The following is a 19,537-nucleotide window of genomic DNA, read 5'->3' as shown; positions in this document are numbered from 1 at the left end:
CTGCTCTGAGCCGCCCCTGAGAGCACAGCCTGCACATCCCCGCCTCTGAGAGCATAGCTTGTACATCGCCACTGAGGCTTCAGCTCTATCGTCCACCCTTTCCCGCTGGTGTCAGCCTGCAAGTACAGGGTGCAGTTTCACTTTGCTCCATCTCGGCGGTGAATGTGGGCACCGGCCTCCCTGATACGGGTGTAATTACCGTCCGGCTGGCGGAGATCATCCTGGGCTTCCCTCGCTACTAATTATCAATTGGAGTGGTTAGGAATCGAGCAATAGCAATAATACCTGGCAACAACCTTATGTGTATGTGTACCTGAGCACAGTATTGCAGACCATCGGGGATTCACTTCCTATTGGAGCGCTGGTTCCGGCGCACATTTAAATGGAACAAGGATCGCCCTGGATCTGCACACATTAAGTGAGTGACTTGTTCATCAATTAAGATCTCTGCACTCTAGTCATTCATAATAGTGCATTATTTGAAGATTCAATTCATCACGGTACCTCGGAGGTATATTATATATTGCTATATACGGTGCTACAGTTTCTATTGGATATTTTAGCAACATTGTATTTGTTAGTTCCAATTGCATGTCAATGAATTTGTATTAAACCCCCGGGAGGTTTGTTATTATAGTTTTATAAATAAATGCTTTTATTATTCTGATTGAGTACACACCACCACTCACAAGAGCGCTTTTGCTTTTTTCTTTTCACAGTATTATTAACCTCAATAACATTTATTTCCAGTCATTTCCGGGATCCGGTCTGAAGATCGACAGTGTCTAGGTCGACAATGTTTAGGTCGACCATATAGCTCGACAGTCACTAGGTCGACATGGATGGTCGACAGGGTTTCTAGGTCGACAGGTCTAAAGGTCGACATGAGTTTTTCACATTTCTTTCTTTTTTTGATTTTTTTCATACTTAACGATCCACGTGGACTACGATTGGAACGGTAAAGTGTGCCAAGCGAAGCGGTAGCGGAGCGAAGGCACCATGCCTGAAGCATGGTGAGCGAAGCGAGCCATGCGAGGGGACGCGGTGCACTAATTTGGGATCCCGGTCACTCTACGAAGAAAACGACACACACAAAAAAAATCCTCATGTCGACCTTTAGACCTGTCGACCTAGCACATGTCGACCTAGAAACCCTGTCGACCTTCCATCCATGTCGACCTAGTGACTGTCGACCTATAGTGGTCGACCTAAACATTGTCGACCTAGACACTGTCGATTTGATGAACCACACCCATCATTTCCAACACCTCACAGCTCATAATATTGTTTTCAGCCAGTTTAGGCCAAAGGCTACAGCAAGTCGGCTAATTACTAAGCGACATACAGTAGCAGCGGCAAAAACATACAGCAGTTTATATCTATGAAACATTGCCACATGGCAGAAAAGAAAAGTGGTGCAATATGGAATTTTCCTTGGGCCCTCTCACCTACCCTTATGTTGAATATTAAAAGCAACATGCACAGTTTAACAAACCAAGCACTTCAGCGACAGGGACTGCCACTTTTGTGGCTGAAGTGCTTGGTTTGTTTTGGCCCCCACAAAATGGGATGTAGTGTGCATACCGATTCTTGGAATTCCAGCAGTCAGAAGGCCGGTGCCGGAATCCTGACACCCGTCAGACTACCAATGCTGGAATCCAAACAGTCAGCATCCCCAATGAAAGTATGCCGGTAGGTGGGGGTTGGTGTTAGGCACTAGGACGAGGGTTAGGCTGCAGATTGGGAGGTTGGGGGTTATTCTGCAAGGAGAGGTTTAGGCTATGGGAAAGGAGGATTAGGGTTAGAGGTAGGGAGGGGAGAGGGTTAGCATACTTACCCACCAGGTGTCGGGATTGAGAGAGTCGGCATGTAGCTGTTGGTCATGTGACAGCTGGCATCGTAAGCATCTGTATCACATACCAAACCCCACAAAACAAGCTACAAATGGGTCTAAGGCAGTTGAGCTAACAGTGTTGTCAATGATTTCTACAGTGGAAAGATGTCATCATCATCACCCTCACCCTCATCAGTGTGTACATCATCCTCACACAATATTAATTCATCCCCGCTGGAATCCACCATTACAAAAGTCTCTGTACATTGATGTAATTGCTAGTAAAGGTCTACTTCATGGAATTTCCAGTACATCTTTTCCACATTTTGAGGAAGTAGCATCCTTTGCTGATCGCTGACAAGATTCCCATGAAAAAATGAACTGGGGTACAGTACACAGTCATAGTACAAACAATAGAACAATAATAGGATTTTAAATACCTACCGGTAAATCCTTTTCTCGTAGTCCATAAGGGATATTGGGGACAGATTAGTACGATGGGATATAGACGGGTCCAAAGGAGCCAGTGCACTTTAAATTTCTTCAACTGGGTGTGCTGGCTCCTCCCCTCTATACCTCCTCCTACAGGTCAGTTATAGATAAAACAGTGCCCAGAAGGAGAATTACATACTTGAGAGACGGAACATAACAACAATAAGTGTGGTGAAATTTAGACACCAGCACACCAAAACAAAACCGGGCCAGCAACGGCTGGCAACATTAACAGCAACAGCTGAACAAGTAACAGCTAACAGAGAACCTGAAGAAAGTCACCGCACAGAGGCGGGCGCCCAATATCCCTTATGGACGATAATAAAAGGATTTACTGGTAGGTATTTAAAATCCTATTTTCTCTAGCATCCATAAGGGATATTGGGGACAGATTAGTACGATGGGGATGTCCCAAAGCTTCCAGAATGGGTGGGAACTTGCGGAGACATCTGCAGTACCGCCTGCCCAAACTGGGTATCCTCTTTGGCCAGGCTATCAAACTTGTAGAACTTTACAAAGGTGTTCTTCCCCGACCAGGTAGCAGATCAGCACACTTGGAGGGTCGAGACTCCACGGGCACCCGCCCAGGAAGATCCCACCGATCTCGTCGAGTGGGCCTTCAGAGACTGTGGAACAGGTAAGGCTGTCGACACATAGGCCTGTTGGATAGTAAGCCGAATCCAACGAGCAATAGACTGCTTTGAAGCAGGGCAACCCTTCTTCTGCGCATCATACAGCACGAACAATGAATCCGTCTTTCTGATCCGAGCCGTCCTCTTGACATAGATTTTCAAGGATTGCACTGCATCCAATGCCTCCAGAGGGGCAGAAGTGCCAGAACTGGACGGAATCACAATAGGTTGATTCAAGTTAAACGTGGAGACTACCTTCGGCAGGAACTGCTGTCCAGTCCTGAACTCCGCTCTGTTCTCGTAAAAGACCAAGTAGGGACTTTTACACGATAAGGCCCCTAATTCTGAGACACATCTAGCAGAAACTAGGGCCAGTAACATCACCATCTTCCATGTGAGGTACTTGTCTTCTACCATCATCAGAGGTTCAAACCAGGAGGACTGTAGAAAGCGTAACACCACATCCAAATCCCAAGGTGCCGTAGGCGGCACAAACGGAGGTTGTATGTGAAGCACTCCTTGCAAGAAGGTCTGAAATTCTGTCAGGAGAGCCAACTTCTTCTGGAAGAAGACAGAAAGAGCTGAAATCTGGACTTTAATGGATCAAAGATGTAAACCTTTATCCCTCCCATCTGCAGGAAACAAAGAAATCTCCCCAAGTGGAATTCTGCAGATGGATATGTGTGTTCCTCACACCAAGAGACATATCTCCACCAGATATGATGATAGTGTTTTGACGTCACAGGTTTTCTGGCTTGCACCATATTGGCAATGACCTTTTTGGAAAGCCCTTTGTGAGCTAGGATGTTCCGCTCAACTTCAAACGAAGCCGCCGTAAGTCCGGGTAGACGAATGGTCCTTGTTGAAGAAGATCTCTTCTTCAACAAACTCTCCATTTCAAACTTATGCTCTCATCCTTCAGTGCTGCCCTTTCTCTTGCTAAACAGTCACACTTCAAGAACCTCATCTCCTCCCAGTCTTCCAACCCCCGGCGCCTCTTTACCACTCTCAACTCACTCCTTTGCCCACCTCCACCTCGTCTTTCTTCCTCACTCTCTGCTCTTGACTTTGCCACTTACTTCACATCCAAAATTGACTCCATACGTCAGGACATCACATCACACCAGACCATCAGTAACCAGCCTTCTTCCATCCCTTACCAACCCTCTGCATCCCTCGCACCAACTCTGACATCTTTCTCCCATGCATCTGGAGAGGAAGTCATGGCCCTCATTCGTTCCTGTCCCCTCACCACCTCCCCACTTGACCCTATCCCCTCCCACCTCCTCCGCTACCTCTCTCCTTCTGCTTGTTCCCATCTTTCCCACCTTCTCAATCTCTCCCTCTCATCAGGCACTGTCCCATCTGCCTTCAAGCATGCACTCATCTCTCCTATTCTTAAAAAACCTACCCTTGATCCACACACTCTCTCCAACTACCGACCCACCTCTCTCCTCCCTTTTGCCTCCAAACTCCTTGAGCGTATCGTCTACAACCGCCTTACTTCCTTTCTTTCCTCACACTCACTGCTTGACACATTCCAGTCTGGCTTCCGTCCTCTCCACTCCACTGAAACTGCCCTTACAAAAGTATGCAATGACCTCCATGCTGCTTAATCTAAGGGACACTACTCTCTACTTATTCTACTGGATTTCTCTGCTGCTTTTGACACTGTGGACCATCCTCTCCTACTGCAAATCCTTCACTCCATTGGTCTGCGTGACACTGCCCTTTCTTGGCTGTCCTCCTACCTTTCTGACTGTTCATTCTCTGTCTCCTCTTATGACTCTGCCTCCCCCTAACTTCCACTAACTGTAGGGGTACCCCAAGGTTCTGTCCTTGGTCCTCTACTCTTCTCTCTCTACACGTACTCACTAGGTAAGCTCCTTAGTTCTTTTGGTTTCCAATATCATCTCTATGCTGATGACACTCAAATCTATCTTCCCTCTCCAGACCTCTCCCCTGCTCTCCTCACTCGTATCTCCAACTGTCTCTCTACTACCTCTTCCTGGATGTCCCAGCGCTTTCTTAAACTTAACAAGTCTAAGACCGAGCTGATCATCTTCCCTCCCTCCTGCATAACCTCACCTCCTACAATCTCATTATCTATTGATGGCACTACTATCTCCTCTAGCCACCAAGTGCGCTGTCTTGGAGTAATCCTTAACTCCTCCCTCTCCTTCAAACCACACATTCAGCACCTCTCACAAACCTGCTGTTTTCATCTAAAACATATTTCCAGGATCAGACCCTTCCTGACCCAGGATGCTACTAAGACTCTTATCCACTCACTGGTCATCTCCAGACTGGACTACTGTAATCTCCTCCTAACTGGCATTCCTGACAAATACCTCTCTCCACTCCAATCTATACTCAATGCTGCTGCCCGGCTCATCTTCCTCACCAAACGCACTACGTCCACCTCTCCTCTCTTACTAGACCTTCACTGGCTCCCCTTCCCTTTCAGAATCCATTTCAAGCTTCTCACACTTGCTTACAAAGCCCTCACCCACTTCTCTCCCATCTACATCTCTGACCTTATCTCCCTTTACACTCCCACCCGTCCTCTTTGCTCTGCTAATGCACGTCGACTCTCCTGCCTACGGATTACTTCCTCCCACTCCTACCTCCAAGATTTTTCACGTGCTGCACCACTTCTCTGGAATTCCCTACTTCTCCCCCTCAGACTCTCCGCCTCTCTACAAAACTTCAAATGGGCTCTCAAGACCCACTTCTTCACCAAACCCAGCCAAATCTCATCCTAAACCTCTGTTCCACGCTCTCTATGTACCCCATCTGTCTCACCCCTGTCTGTCTACCCTCCCCTTTAGAATGTAAGCTCTCACGAGCAGGGCTCTCTTCCCTCATGTGCTTATCCTTTTCTTACTTTAATAATATTCAACTGCACCAAATCCAGCAGTCTTCTGCCACCTGATACTTATTCCAGTGTCATCTGCTGATGCAGCTATGTTTATTTACCCTGTACTTGTCCTATATTGTCAACTGTAAGTTGCTATTTTCCTGCTTGATTATTTGTTTATGTACTCTCTAATTGGGCGCTGCGGAACCCTTGTGGCGCCATATAAATAAAGGATAATAATAATAATAATTATAGCGGCAGAGGCCAAGGGTCCTCTGCGGACATGTCCAGAAGAGCCGCTTACCAGCTCTCAGGGCCAATCCGGGACAATCAAGATTGCCTGCACTCGTTGATCCCTGATCCTCTTGAGTATGCTGGGGATCAACGGAATCGGAGGAAAAAGGTAGACCAGCTGGTAAGGCCAAGGCGTTGTCAATGCATCCACTGATCTCACCTGAGGGTCTCTGGTTTGCGAGCAATAGCAATGAAGCTTCTTGTTGAGGCGAGAGGCCATCATGTTGATCTGTGGGCAGCCCCACCTGTCGATGATCTGTTGAAACACCTGAGGGTGTAGTCCCCACTCCCCCGGATGGAGGTCGTGGTGACTGAGGAAGTCCGCTTCCCAGTTGTCCATCCCCAGAATGAAGATTGCGGACAGTGCTCTTGCATTTCTTTCTGTGTACGCCACAGCCATGGCGTTGTCTGACTGGACCTGGATCGCCCGATCCCTGAGTAGAGGAGAGGCCTGAATCAGAGCATTGTAGATGGCCCGAAGTTCCAGGATGTTGATCAGAAGGAAGGCCTCTTGGGCACACCACCTGCTCTGGAACTGCACCCCCTCGGTGACAGCTCCCCATCCTCTCAGACTCACATCCGTCATGAGGAGGATCCAATCCTGAATCCTAAAGCGTCAACCTTCCTGCAGGTTGGAAGACTGTAGGCACCACAGGGTGAAATCCTGGCCTGGGATGACAGCCGAATCATCCGGTGCATCTGAAGATGGGAGCCGGACCACTTGTTCAGGATATCCAATTGGAACGGTCTGGCATGAAACCTTCTGAACTGTATCGCCTCGTACGAGGCCATCATCTTTCTCAACAATTTTATGCAAAGATGAATTGATACTCAAGCAGGTCGGAGCACCATGCGAACCATTTCTTGAAGTGTTCTCACTTTTTCCTCTGGGAGGAACAATTTCTGTGCTACCATATCCATGAGCATCCCCAGAAACAGGAGCCACTGAAACAGTTCCAGGTGGGACTTCTGCAGATTGAGGATCCACCCGTGGTGTGACAGAAATTGCATAGTGTGATCTATATGGAGCAATCGAAGCTCCCTGGGACTTGCTTTTATCAGGAGATCGTCCAGGAATGGAATTACGTTGACCCCCTGGACACTTAGCTGAAACATCATTTCCGCCATTACCTTCGTGAACACCCTCGGAGCTGTAGAGAGGCCGAAGGGTAACGCCTGAAACTGGTAGTGATCATTCAGTAGGGCAAACCGCAGATAGGCCTGATGAGGAGGCCAAATTGGAATATGGAGGTTAGTGTCTTTGATATCCAGGGACACTAGGAATTCCTGTTGGTCCAAGCCTGCGATCACAGCTCTCAAAGATTATATCTTTATTTTGAAAACCTTCAGATAAGGATTCAAGGACTTCAGATTCAGAATGGGTCTCACAGATCCGTCTGGTTTTGGTACTACGAACAGACTGGAGTAGTAAGCCTGTCCTCGTTGTTGTAGGGGTATTGGAACAATGACCTGGGACTGGACCAACTTGTTTATGGCCAGTAGTAGCATACCATGCATATTTTCCAAAGCTGGTAAGCCTGATTTGAAAAATTGTTGGGGAGGAGCATCGTCGAACTCCAGCTTGTAACCCTGAGAGATAAGGTCTCTTACCCAAGCATCTTGGCAGGAACCATTCCAGATGTGGCTGTAGTGACGTAACCGAGCTCCCACCATGAGATCCCCTTGGGGTGGGTGGGCACCGTCATGCTGAAGTCTTTGCGGAAGCAGAACTGGTGCTCTGGTCCTGAGATCCGGCAACGGGTGGTTTCTTAGGTTTTCCTCTGGAGCCTCTAGCTGCATTGGAGGCCCCCATGGCCCTAGATCAATATCTGGAGGACCGAAAGGACTGAGTAGACGGTCCCGGGTAGGTACGTCTAGCAGGTGGAGCCCCTGAAGGGAGAAATGTGGATTTCCCAGCAGTAGCTTTGGAAATCCATGTGTCCAATTCACCTCCAAAAAGCCTTTCACCTGTGAAGGGAAGAGATTCCACGTTACATTTGGAGTCAGCATCAGCAATCCTCTGACGCAACCATATGGCTTTGCGCGCAGACACAGCCATAGCCGTGGTCCTAGCATTAATATTGCCAATCTCTTTACACAGAGGACTCTTGCCATGTCCTGAATGTATTTTAGGAAAGTTTTAGTAGTAACTAAGGTCATATCACCCGAGAGACCTTCCTGAATTTGAGTAGCCCAGGAGTGAATTGCATGTGTCATCCAGCAACCTGCAGTGTAGATAGATTTCAGAGTGGTCTCAATTTTCCTACCCCAAGGGTCCTTTACTGTAAAGGAGCCCGGAGCAGGAAGTACCGCCTTTTTCGAAAGGCGAGAGACTAAGACGTCTCCTGCTGGAGATTCTACCCAGAATTTCCTGCCTTCAGAGGCAAAGGGGAAGGTATGCAAAAAAAAATTGATATTTTTTATCTGGATCTTTCCAGGCTATTTTAAATAAATCATCCAATTCGTTGGAGTCATTTTGTCTTGTGGGAGGAAAAATGACTGCTGATTATTATCATCCTCCAGGGGGAGCTTTAACACATCCCAAATAGCCAATATGATGGGTTCAATACCCTGTGTAGGTGTGGTGTCTCCACATATGGGATCCACATCATCCCCATCATCCTGTATATCATCATCAGTATCTGACAGTAGTGCAGGTAGAGTACGTTTTTGTGCACCTGCAGTAGACAAGGAGGGATTAGCAGCTAGATTTGCCACTGCTTGTTGCAGTTTCTGAGTTTTATTGGCATTTGCAGTGAGTTGAGATGACATATCAGACATCATAGTTTTGTTAGCCCCCAGCCAGGAGGGCTCTTGACTCTCCTCCACATTGTTATCAGCATTTTGTGATGACTGACTACACTGCTCACATGATATTGAGCCATATGAGATAGGGGAGAATCTAGCATTTCATACACTGCATAACTTCTGTTTTACCATTGTGAAGAAGAAAAACAGGTACAATACACATAGAACACAGCCTGAAATATAATACAAGCCTGCCCTATTGCATGTGAGAGGAGACACAGGAGAGAGGACACCAGCGCACCCAATGCTGCACAGCCCGTGAGGCTGTCAGCGTGTTACATATACGTAACCAACAGTGAGACTGTCTTATGAAAAGTCCCTCAGAGGAATGATATTTGTGCATTATATAGCGGCGCTCCCCCTCTACCCCTGGTACCAGTGATCCAGCGTGTGACCGTTATGGAGGAGCTGTATGAGGCTGCTGCTTATACAGAGGAAGGCGCCAAAATGACGCTGAGTCAGCTCTGATGTAGCTCCGCCCCCCGTAATGGCGCCAGAGCTACTGTGTAATATTTATACTGGCCATGTCTCCCTATGTGTTTGTAGCCTCACATAAATGCTTGGTACAAGAATATTTAGCCAGTCTCACGCAGGGGCTACAGCGGGTCCCCCCAAGAGGGACCCGTATGCCTCACCTGCACAGTGAACTGGGGGACACCCCTAGCAGGGTCCCCAGTGTGTACTCACCACCGATGATCACCTTCAGGCAGCGTTAGGGGTGTGCGGCATGCTGCAACTGCGACAGCCAAGGCGCCATGCCCCGCTGAACAAACAGCCACCACCGTCCTGCAGCGGGGAAGTGGCTCTGCACCTCAAGAGGCCGGTGACCGCCCCTCTCCCCCCCTACCCCCTAACTCCCACGGCGCAGGTATGCTGTTGCCCAAACAGCATACCGAAATAAATAAAAGTTTAAATGAAATTGAAGAAAAAACTCTGGAGCTTGCAGAGTGTGCATCCTCTCCTGAGGGCACTTTTTTCTAAACTGACCTGTAAGAGGAGGCATAGAGGGGAGGAGCCAGCACACCCAGCTGAAGAAATTTAAAGTGCACTGGCTCCTTTGAACCCGTCTATACCCCATCGTACTAATCTGACCCCAATATCTCTTATGGATGCTAGAGTATTTTTTTTTTCTGCTGTTTTTAATTCACACCTCAGTTCACATTGCATGGAGTCACAGCACTTTTATATGTACGTGAAAAAAAGCACTGGAGTACAGAACACAGATGTATGTGAACATAGTGTGGTATGGCCTTCGGAGTCAAAGTGCAGCACCAAAGTGTGAAAGACTAAATAGACTAGTAATAATTCCTGCACAAAAAAATAAAAATAAAAATAAACAATGATTTGCTATCTGCCTGTACTGTATATCTAGCTTGGCCAATATTAACACTAAGGGGACTGGAGTGGACAGATAAGTCAGCTCAGCTCAGCCACTGTACTGGATGAACACAGCAGCCACTTGACTGGATGGACACAGCAGCCACTAGACACAGTACAGCCACTTGAGTGGATGGACACAGGGTGTGGATGGACACAGCAACAACCACTGAACACAGGGAATGGATGGACACAGGACAGCACCCACTGAACACAGCACAGCCACTTAACTTGATGGACACAGCACAGCAGCCACTGGACACAGCACAGTAGAGCACAGCAACGTGGACTGGAGTCAATGTGCAATGGCACTCGAAACACCACCACAGGGACTTATATGGAATCCAAAACCCTCAAGAATCCGACGCCGGGATGATGACATTTTGCCTCGATTTGGAATCCGGCAGGAAAACCCAAGACGCCAATCAGGTTCACTTAGATCTTGGAAGTGTGGGTGGGCTCGGATCTCAGAGAACAGGGCCCTCTCATTTCTAATTTATTGCTGTTGACAGGTGGGTCTGTTCATGTTCAGATTGTATTTGGATACAGGCTGGTTTAGTACTGCAAATGATCTAGTCTTCTCATTGGCTAGATGTTGGTATAGTTCTCTACAGGTTCTAAAGTACATTTTGCACAGTCATTTTTCATGAAATAGGTCAGTTATTGACAATGTCAGACAGGAGTATGAAGACACATTGTAGAAACCAACAGTAAGAGCCTACAGCAGTGATTCCCAAAGTTTATTGAATCACAGCGCCCTAGCCTATCCAGTGCATAGAAGGGCAGCTCACCGTAACAACAAAATGCAGCAGTATGGCCATTGTGCTGCAATTCTTTCCTGGCAAACTATTCACAAAGCTGTCTTAACAACAAAAAATTGGTGGAAGGTTGGGAAATTCAGGAAACAAGGAGGATGTGCAAATGGAAACCAACATACCATAAACTCATAGGCACACCCTAATCTCCACCTACCTTGTAAATGTATGCTTAGAACTGTTAATAAGAACTAATAACACATACAGGGGACTGCAATAATTGCAATTGCCATGTAGTTCTCAAACTGCACCAGGCATGTGGTTTAATGGATGCCAGGATTCTTTTTAGCTTTCATTGGTGGTCATTCCAAGTTGATCGCTCCCTGCCGATTTTTGCAGTGCAGCGATTAAGTAAAAAAAAAGGCAAAAATGCGCATGAAGTACTTTCACACAAAACTTTGTAGATTTACACAAGCTCGAGCGACGTTTTTTCATCGCTCGAGTGATCGTAGTGTGATTGACAGGAAGTGGGTGTTTCTGGGTATAAACTGGCCGTTTTCAGGGAGTGTGCTAAAAAACGCAGGCGTGCCAGGTAAAAACGCAGGAGTGGCTGGCCGAACGCAGGGCGTGTTTGTGACGTCAAACCAGGAACTAAACGTACTGAGGTGATCGCAATCTAGGAGTAGGTCTGGAGCTACTCAGAAACTGCAGGGAATTATTTAGTAGCAGTTCTGCTAATCTTTCGTTCGCTATTCTGCTAAGCTAAGATACACTCCCAGAGGGCGGCGGCCTAGCGTTTGCAATGCTGCTAAAAGCAGCTAGCGAGCGAACAACTCGGAATGAGGGCCATTATTCTATTGTTTGCAAAATTAAGTGAAAAAATACAATTAGTTTTAAGCAGTTCACCGAAATTTACCTATAGATTTCTCAATGCAGCTTACAGTAAGACAAAAGTTTCAATAACTCAGTATAATAAGTAATTCATCAGATGGGCTGTATTGTCAGTGCTTTTTAATAAGCTCTTTTAGTTGATTTTGCAGTGGATTATCATAACTGCTTTTGCATCAGTTTTTTTATTTTATTTATAAAAATAGCTGTGCATAAGGGTTCTATAAGCTGGGCACACTTGATGCTGAGATGCAACTTCATTTTTCCTTCAGACCCGACACCAGACCTGAACAACCATTGATGGATTTCCTGCCATTGGACATGTCATACCAACAAAAAAGGTTTCTGTGTGTTCCCTGTCAAGGCCTTAATCAGCGTGTCGCACAAAGGGAGCGCTTGCTCAGGAAATATATTTAAGCCTTTCTGTCATCCTTGAGTACATTGTAAAGACATTTTCATGTCTAGATAGAAGACACAATCTACATGTATCTGACAAACTGCACTTAATCAGAAATGCGAATGATACTGATGCAGTGTCTTCTGTCTGGCTTTGTTTAGATTACCACCTCCATACAGTGACATTGGCAGGATATGAAAACGGAAGTGCAAGTTTTATTCTTTGAACTTAAAATGGATTTTGATTCTTGCTTTATAAAGGAAATGAAAGAATTGTTTTAGGCCACAAAAACATTACATCATAATATTTTTAGCACAGTGAGCTGTATTCAGATGTGGATGGAGTTATGCTGCATGTCGCAAAGTACCAGTGTTTCTGTACTTATATGCGCAGGACCCGTACTGCGTCTCAGTGGCAAATGCAGAATTTTAACAGGGGGGTTTCTGTACATGTATGTATGATATATATGTGTGTGTGTGTGTGTGTGTGTGTGTGTGTGTGTGTGTGTGTGTGTGTGTGTGTATATATATATATATATATATATATATAGTCAATAAGGACAGCACACCAATAAATAAAGCAAATAAAACATCACATTACCCGGAGTCCTTCTAGAGGTCCTACGGCCAGGACCCAATATACAGTCAGAATGAGGTAGCATTCGGGATAGAAGACTCAGGCACCAGCAGATGTAATCAATTACACTACATCTGGTGGTGTCTGCATCTTTAAATCTCAAATAAATAAATATATATATATAATTGGTTCGGTACAGTATATACATACAGTACGTCTGTACATACATAGACACGCATACACACACACACACACACACATACACACAGAGTATAGACATACATACACATATGGCAAACACACACCCAAATAACAAAAAGCACAGACCACGCTGCGCTCACTTCCCCCACCCTTCCAACCCACCGGGGGGTAGTCTGTGTCTCTGACTCACCGTAGCCCCGGCTCCGCTACCCTGCACTCACCTGTCTCTGTCACAAGGCCCCAAAGAAGATTACTGCTGAGAGGAGCTGCGCACTGCTGCTGCTGCAGCTCCCCTTACATGCAACTAGCGGCCAGGCTCTCACTGTCAATGTACGGTGGCAGCTGCCGCAGATGCGATCTCCTCCATTAAAAAAAAAAGAACAGTCAGCGCAGAGCGGCACCGATGCATCAGCGGCCAGGGGGGTGGGGGTTTCTAGGTACTTGGAAACCTCCCCCTGCGTTACGCATGAGCGTCTATTATTTATTATTTATTAGCAGTTTCTTATATAGCGCAGCAAATTCCGTTGCGCTTTACAATTAGAACAACAGTTATAGAACAAAACTGGGCAAAAATAGACAGACATAGCGGTAGGAAGGCCCTGCTCGCAAGCTTACAATCTATAGGGAAATACTGTAGGCATTGATACACAAGGATAGATGCTACCTATTGCATAATGGTCCACCAGATTGCTAGGTTCTTAATGGGTTGTATGATATGATCACCCATCAATGTTGGAAGACAAAATATGTGAGGTTATGTGGACTGTACAGAGAGGATGTAATTAGTAGAGATGAGCGCCTGAAATTTTTCGGGTTTTGTGTTTTGGTTTTGGGTTCGGTTCCGCGGCCGTGTTTTGGGTTCGACCGCGTTTTGGCAAAACCTCACCGAATTTTTTTTGTCGGATTCGGGTGTGTTTTGGATTCGGGTGTTTTTTTCAAAAAACCCTAAAAAACAGCTTAAATCATAGAATTTGGGGGTCATTTTGATCCCATATTATTATTAACCTCAAAAACCATAATTTCCACTCATTTTCAGTCTATTCTGAATACCTCACACCTCACAATATTATTTTTAGTCCTAAAATTTGCACCGAGGTCGCTGGATGACTAAGCTAAGCGACCCTAGTGGCCGACACAAACACCTGGCCCATCTAGGAGTGGCACTGCAGTGTCACGCAGGATGGCCCTTCCAAAAAACACTCCCCAAACAGCACATGACGCAAAGAAAAAAAGAGGTGCAATGAGGTAGCTGTGTGACTAAGCTCAGCGACCCAAGTGCCCGACACAAACACCTGGCCCATCTAGGAGTGGCACTGCAGTGTCACGCAGGATGTCCCTTCCAAAAAACCCTCCCCAAACAGCACATGACGCAAAGAAAAAAAGAGGCGCAATGAGGTAGCTGTGTGAGTAAGATTAGCGACCCTAGTGGCCGACACAAACACCGGGCCCATCTAGGAGTGGCACTGCAGTGTCACGCAGGATGTCCCTTCCAAAAAACCCTCCCCAAACAGCACATGACGCAAAGAAAAAGAAAAGAAAAAAGAGGTGCAAGATGGAATTGTCCTTGGGCCCTCCCACCCACCCTTATGTTGTATAAACAGGACATGCACACTTTAACCAACCCATCATTTCAGTGACAGGGTCTGCCACACGACTGTGACAGATATGACGGGTTGGTTTGGACCCCCACCAAAAAAGAAGCAATTAATCTCTCCTTGCACAAACTGGCTCTACAGAGGCAAGATGTCCACCTCATCATCATCCTCCGATATATCACCGTGTACATCCCCCTCCTCACAGATTATCAATTCGTCCCCACTGGAATCCACCATCTCAGCTCCCTGTGTACTTTGTGGAGGCAATTGCTGCTGGTCAATGTCTCCGCGGAGGAATTGATTATAATTCATTTTAATGAACATCATCTTCTCCACATTTTCTGGATGTAACCTCGTACACCGATTGCTGACAAGGTGAGCGGCGGCACTAAACACTCTTTCGGAGTACACACTTGTGGGAGGGCAACTTAGGTAGAATAAAGCCAGTTTGTGCAAGGGCCTCCAAATTGCCTCTTTTTCCTGCCAGTATAAGTACGGACTGTGTGACGTGCCTACTTGGATGCGGTCACTCATATAATCCTCCACCATTCTTTCAATGTTGAGAGAATCATATGCAGTGACAGTAGACGACATGTCCGTAATCGTTGTCAGGTCCTTCAGTCCGGACCAGATGTCAGCATCAGCAGTCGCTCCAGACTGCCCTGCATCACCGCCAGCGGGTGGGCTCGGAATTCTGAGCCTTTTCCTCGCACCCCCAGTTGCGGGAGAATGTGAAGGAGGAGATGTTGACAGGTCGCGTTCCGCTTGACTTGACAATTTTGTCACCAGCAGGTCTTTGCACCCCAGCAGACTTGTGTCTGCCGGAAAGAGAGATCCAAGGTAGGTTTTAAATCTAGGATCGAGCACGGTGGCCAAAATGTAGTGCTCTGATTTCAACAGATTGACCACCCGTGAATCCTTGTTAAGCGAATTAAGGGCTGCATCCACAAGTCCCACATGCCTAGCGGAATCGCTCCCTTTTAGCTCCTTCTTCAATGCCTCCAGCTTCTTCTGCAAAAGCCTGATGAGGGGAATGACCTGACTCAGGCTAACAGTGTCTGAACTGACTTCACGTGTGGCAAGTTCAAAGGGCATCAGAACCTTGCACAACGTTGAAATCATTCTCCACTGCACTTGAGACAGGTGCATTCCACCTCCTATATCGTGCTCAATTGTATAGGCTTGAATGGCCTTTTGCTGCTCCTCCAACCTCTGAAGCATATAGAGGGTTGAATTCCACCTCGTTACCACTTCTTGCTTCAGATGATGGCAGGGCAGGTTCAGTAGTTTTTGGTGGTGCTCCAGTCTTCTGTACGTGGTGCCTGTACGCCGAAAGTGTCCCGCAATTCTTCTGGCCACCGACAGCATCTCTTGCACGCCCCTGTCGTTTTTTAAAAAATTCTGCACCACCAAATTCAAGGTATGTGCAAAACATGGGACGTGCTGGAATTTGCCCATATTTAATGCACACACAATATTGCTGGCGTTGTCCGATGCCACAAATCCACAGGAGAGTCCAATTGGGGTAAGCCATTCTGCGATGATCTTCCTCAGTTGCCGTAAGAGGTTTTCAGCTGTGTGCGTATTCTGGAAAGCGGTGATACAAAGCGTAGCCTGCCTAGGAAAGAGTTGGCGTTTGCGAGATGCTGCTACTGGTGCCGCCGCTGCTGTTCTTGCGGCTGGAGTCCATACATCTACCCAGTGGGCTGTCACAGTCATATAGTCCTGACCCTGCCCTGCTCCACTTGTCCACATGTCCGTGGTTAAGTGGACATTGGGTACAACTGCATTTTTTAGGACACTGGTGAGTCTTTTTCTGACGTCCGTGTACATTCTCGGTATCGCCTGCCTACAGAAGTGGAACCTAGATGGTATTTGGTAACGGGGGCACACTGCCTCAATAAATTGTCTAGTTCCCTGTGAACTAACGGCGGATACCGGACGCACGTCTAACACCAACATAGTTGTCAAGGACTCAGTTATCCGCTTTGCAACAGGATGACTGCTGTGATATTTCATCTTCCTCGCAAAGGACTGTTGGACAGTCAATTGCTTACTGGAAGTAGTACAAGTGGGCTTACGACTTCCCCTCTGGGATGACCATCGACTCCCAGCAGCAACAACAGCAGCGCCAGCAGCAGTAGGCGTTACACGCAAGGATGCATCGGAGGAATCCCAGGCAGGAGAGGACTCGTCAGAATTGCCAGTGACATGGCCTGCAGGACTATTGGCATTCCTGGGGAAGGAGGAAATTGACACTGAGGGAGTTGGTGGGGTGGTTTGCGTGAGCTTGGTTACAAGAGGAAGGGATTTACTGGTCAGTGGACTGCTTCCGCTGTCGGCCCAAGTTTTTGAACTTGTCACTGACTTATTATGAATGCGCTGCAGGTGACGTATAAGGGAGGATGTTCCGAGGTGGTTAACGTCCTTACCCCTACTTATTACAGCTTGACAAAGGGAACACACGGCTTGACACCTGTTGTCCGCATTTCTGGTGAAATACTTCCACACCGAAGAGCTGATTTTTTTGGTATTTTCACCAGGCATGTCAACGGCCCTATTCCTCCCACGGACAACAGGTGTCTCCCCGGGTGCCTGACTTAAACAAACCACCTCACCATCAGAATCCTCCTGGTCAATTTCCTCCCCAGCGCCAGCAACACCCATATCCTCCTCATCCTGGTGTACTTCAACACTGACATCTTCAATCTGACTATCAGGAACTGGACTGCGGGTGCTCCTTCCAGCACTTGCAGGGGGCGTGCAAATGGTGGAAGGCGCATGCTCTTCACGTCCAGTGTTGGGAAGGTCAGGCATCGCAACCGACACAATTGGACTCTCCTTGTGGATTTGGGATTTCGAAGAACGCACAGTTCTTTGCGGTGCTACTGCTTTTGCCAGCTTGAGTCTTTTCATTTTTCTAGCGAGAGGCTGAGTGCCTCCATCCTCATGTGAAGCTGAACCACTAGCCATGAACATAGGCCAGGGCCTCAGCCGTTCCTTGCCACTCCGTGTGGTAAATGGCATATTGGCAAGTTTACGCTTCTCCTCCGACAATTTTATTTTAGGTTTTGGAGTCCTTTTTTTACTGATATTTGGTGTTTTGGATTTGACATGCTCTGTACTATGCCATTGGGCATCATCCTTGGCAGACGACGTTGCTGGCATTTCATCGTCTCGGCCATGACTAGTGGCAGCAGCTTCAGCACGAGGTGGAAGTGGATCTTGATCTTTCCCTAATTTTGGAACCTCAACATTTTTGTTCTCCATATTTTAATAGGCACAACTAAAAGGCACCTCAGGTAAACAATGGAGATGGATGGATACTAGTATACAATTATGGATGGACTGCCGAGTGCCGACACAGAGGTAGCTACAGCCGTGGACTACCGTACTGTACTGTGTCTGCTGCTAATATAGACTGGTTGATAAAGAGATGTAGTAGTAGTATATATGTATAAAGAAGAAAGAAAAAAAAACCACGGGTAGGTGGTATACAATTATGGACGGACTGCCGAGTGCCGACACAGAGGTAGCTACAGCCGTGGACTACCGTACTGTACTGTGTCTGCTGCTAATATAGACTGGTTGATAAAGAGATGTAGTAGTAGTATGTAAGTATAAAGAAGAAAGAAAAAAAAACCACGGGTAGGTGGTATACAATTATGGACGGACTGCCCAGTGCCGACACAGAGGTAGCTAAAGCCATGGACTACCGTACTGTACTGTGTCTGCTGCTAATATAGACTGGTTGATAAAGAGATGTAGTAGTAGTAGTATGTATGTATAAAGAAGAAAGAAAAAAAAACCACGGGTAGGTGGTATACAATTATGGACGGACTGCCGAGTGCCGACACAGAGGTAGCTACAGCCGTGGACTACCGTACTGTACTGTGTCTGCTGCTAATATAGACTGGTTGATAAAGAGATGTAGTAGTAGTATGTATGTATAAAGAAGAAAGAAAAAAAAACCACGGGTAGGTGGTATACAATTATGGACGGACTGCCGAGTGCCGACACAGAGGTAGCTACAGCCGTGAACTACCGTACTGTGTCTGCTGCGACTGGATGATAAATAATGATATAAAAAATATATATATATCACTACTGCAGCCGGACAGGTATATATTATATAATGACGGACCTGCTGGACACTGTCTGTCAGCAGAATGAGTTTTTTATAGAATAAAAAAAAAAACACCACACAAGTGAAGTCACACGACGAGTGTTTAACTTTTTCAGGCAATCACAATATAGTATACTATACTACTAACTATACTGGTGGTCAGTGTGGTCAGGTGGTCACTGGTCAGTCACACTGGCAGTGGCACTCCTGCAGCAAAAGTGTGCACTGTTTAATTTTAATAATAATATGTACTCCTGGCTCCTGCTATAACCTATAACTGGCACTGCAGTGCTCCCCAGTCTCCCCCACAATTATAAGATGTGTGAGCTGAGCACAGTCAGATACGAGTGTTTAACTTTTTCAGGCAATCACAATATAGTATACTATACTACTAACTATACTGGTGGTCAGTGTGGTCAGGTCACTGGTCAGTCACACTGGCAGTGGCACTCCTGCAGCAAAAGTGTGCACTGTTTAATTTTAATAATAATATGTACTCCTGGCTCCTGCTATAACCTATAACTGGCACTGCAGTGCTCCCCAGTCTCCCCCACAATTATAAGATGTGTGAGCTGAGCACAGTCAGATATATACATAGATGATGCAGCACACTGGGCTGAGCAGTGCACACAGATATGGTATGTGACTGAGTCACTGTGTATCGTTTTTTTCAGGCAGAGAACGGATATATTAAATAAAACT

The sequence above is a fragment of the Pseudophryne corroboree genome, chromosome 7 (assembly GCF_028390025.1).
Source record: "Pseudophryne corroboree isolate aPseCor3 chromosome 7, aPseCor3.hap2, whole genome shotgun sequence".
Taxonomy (NCBI): Eukaryota; Metazoa; Chordata; class Amphibia; order Anura; family Myobatrachidae; genus Pseudophryne; species Pseudophryne corroboree.
This window is presented reverse-complemented; position numbering follows the sequence as displayed.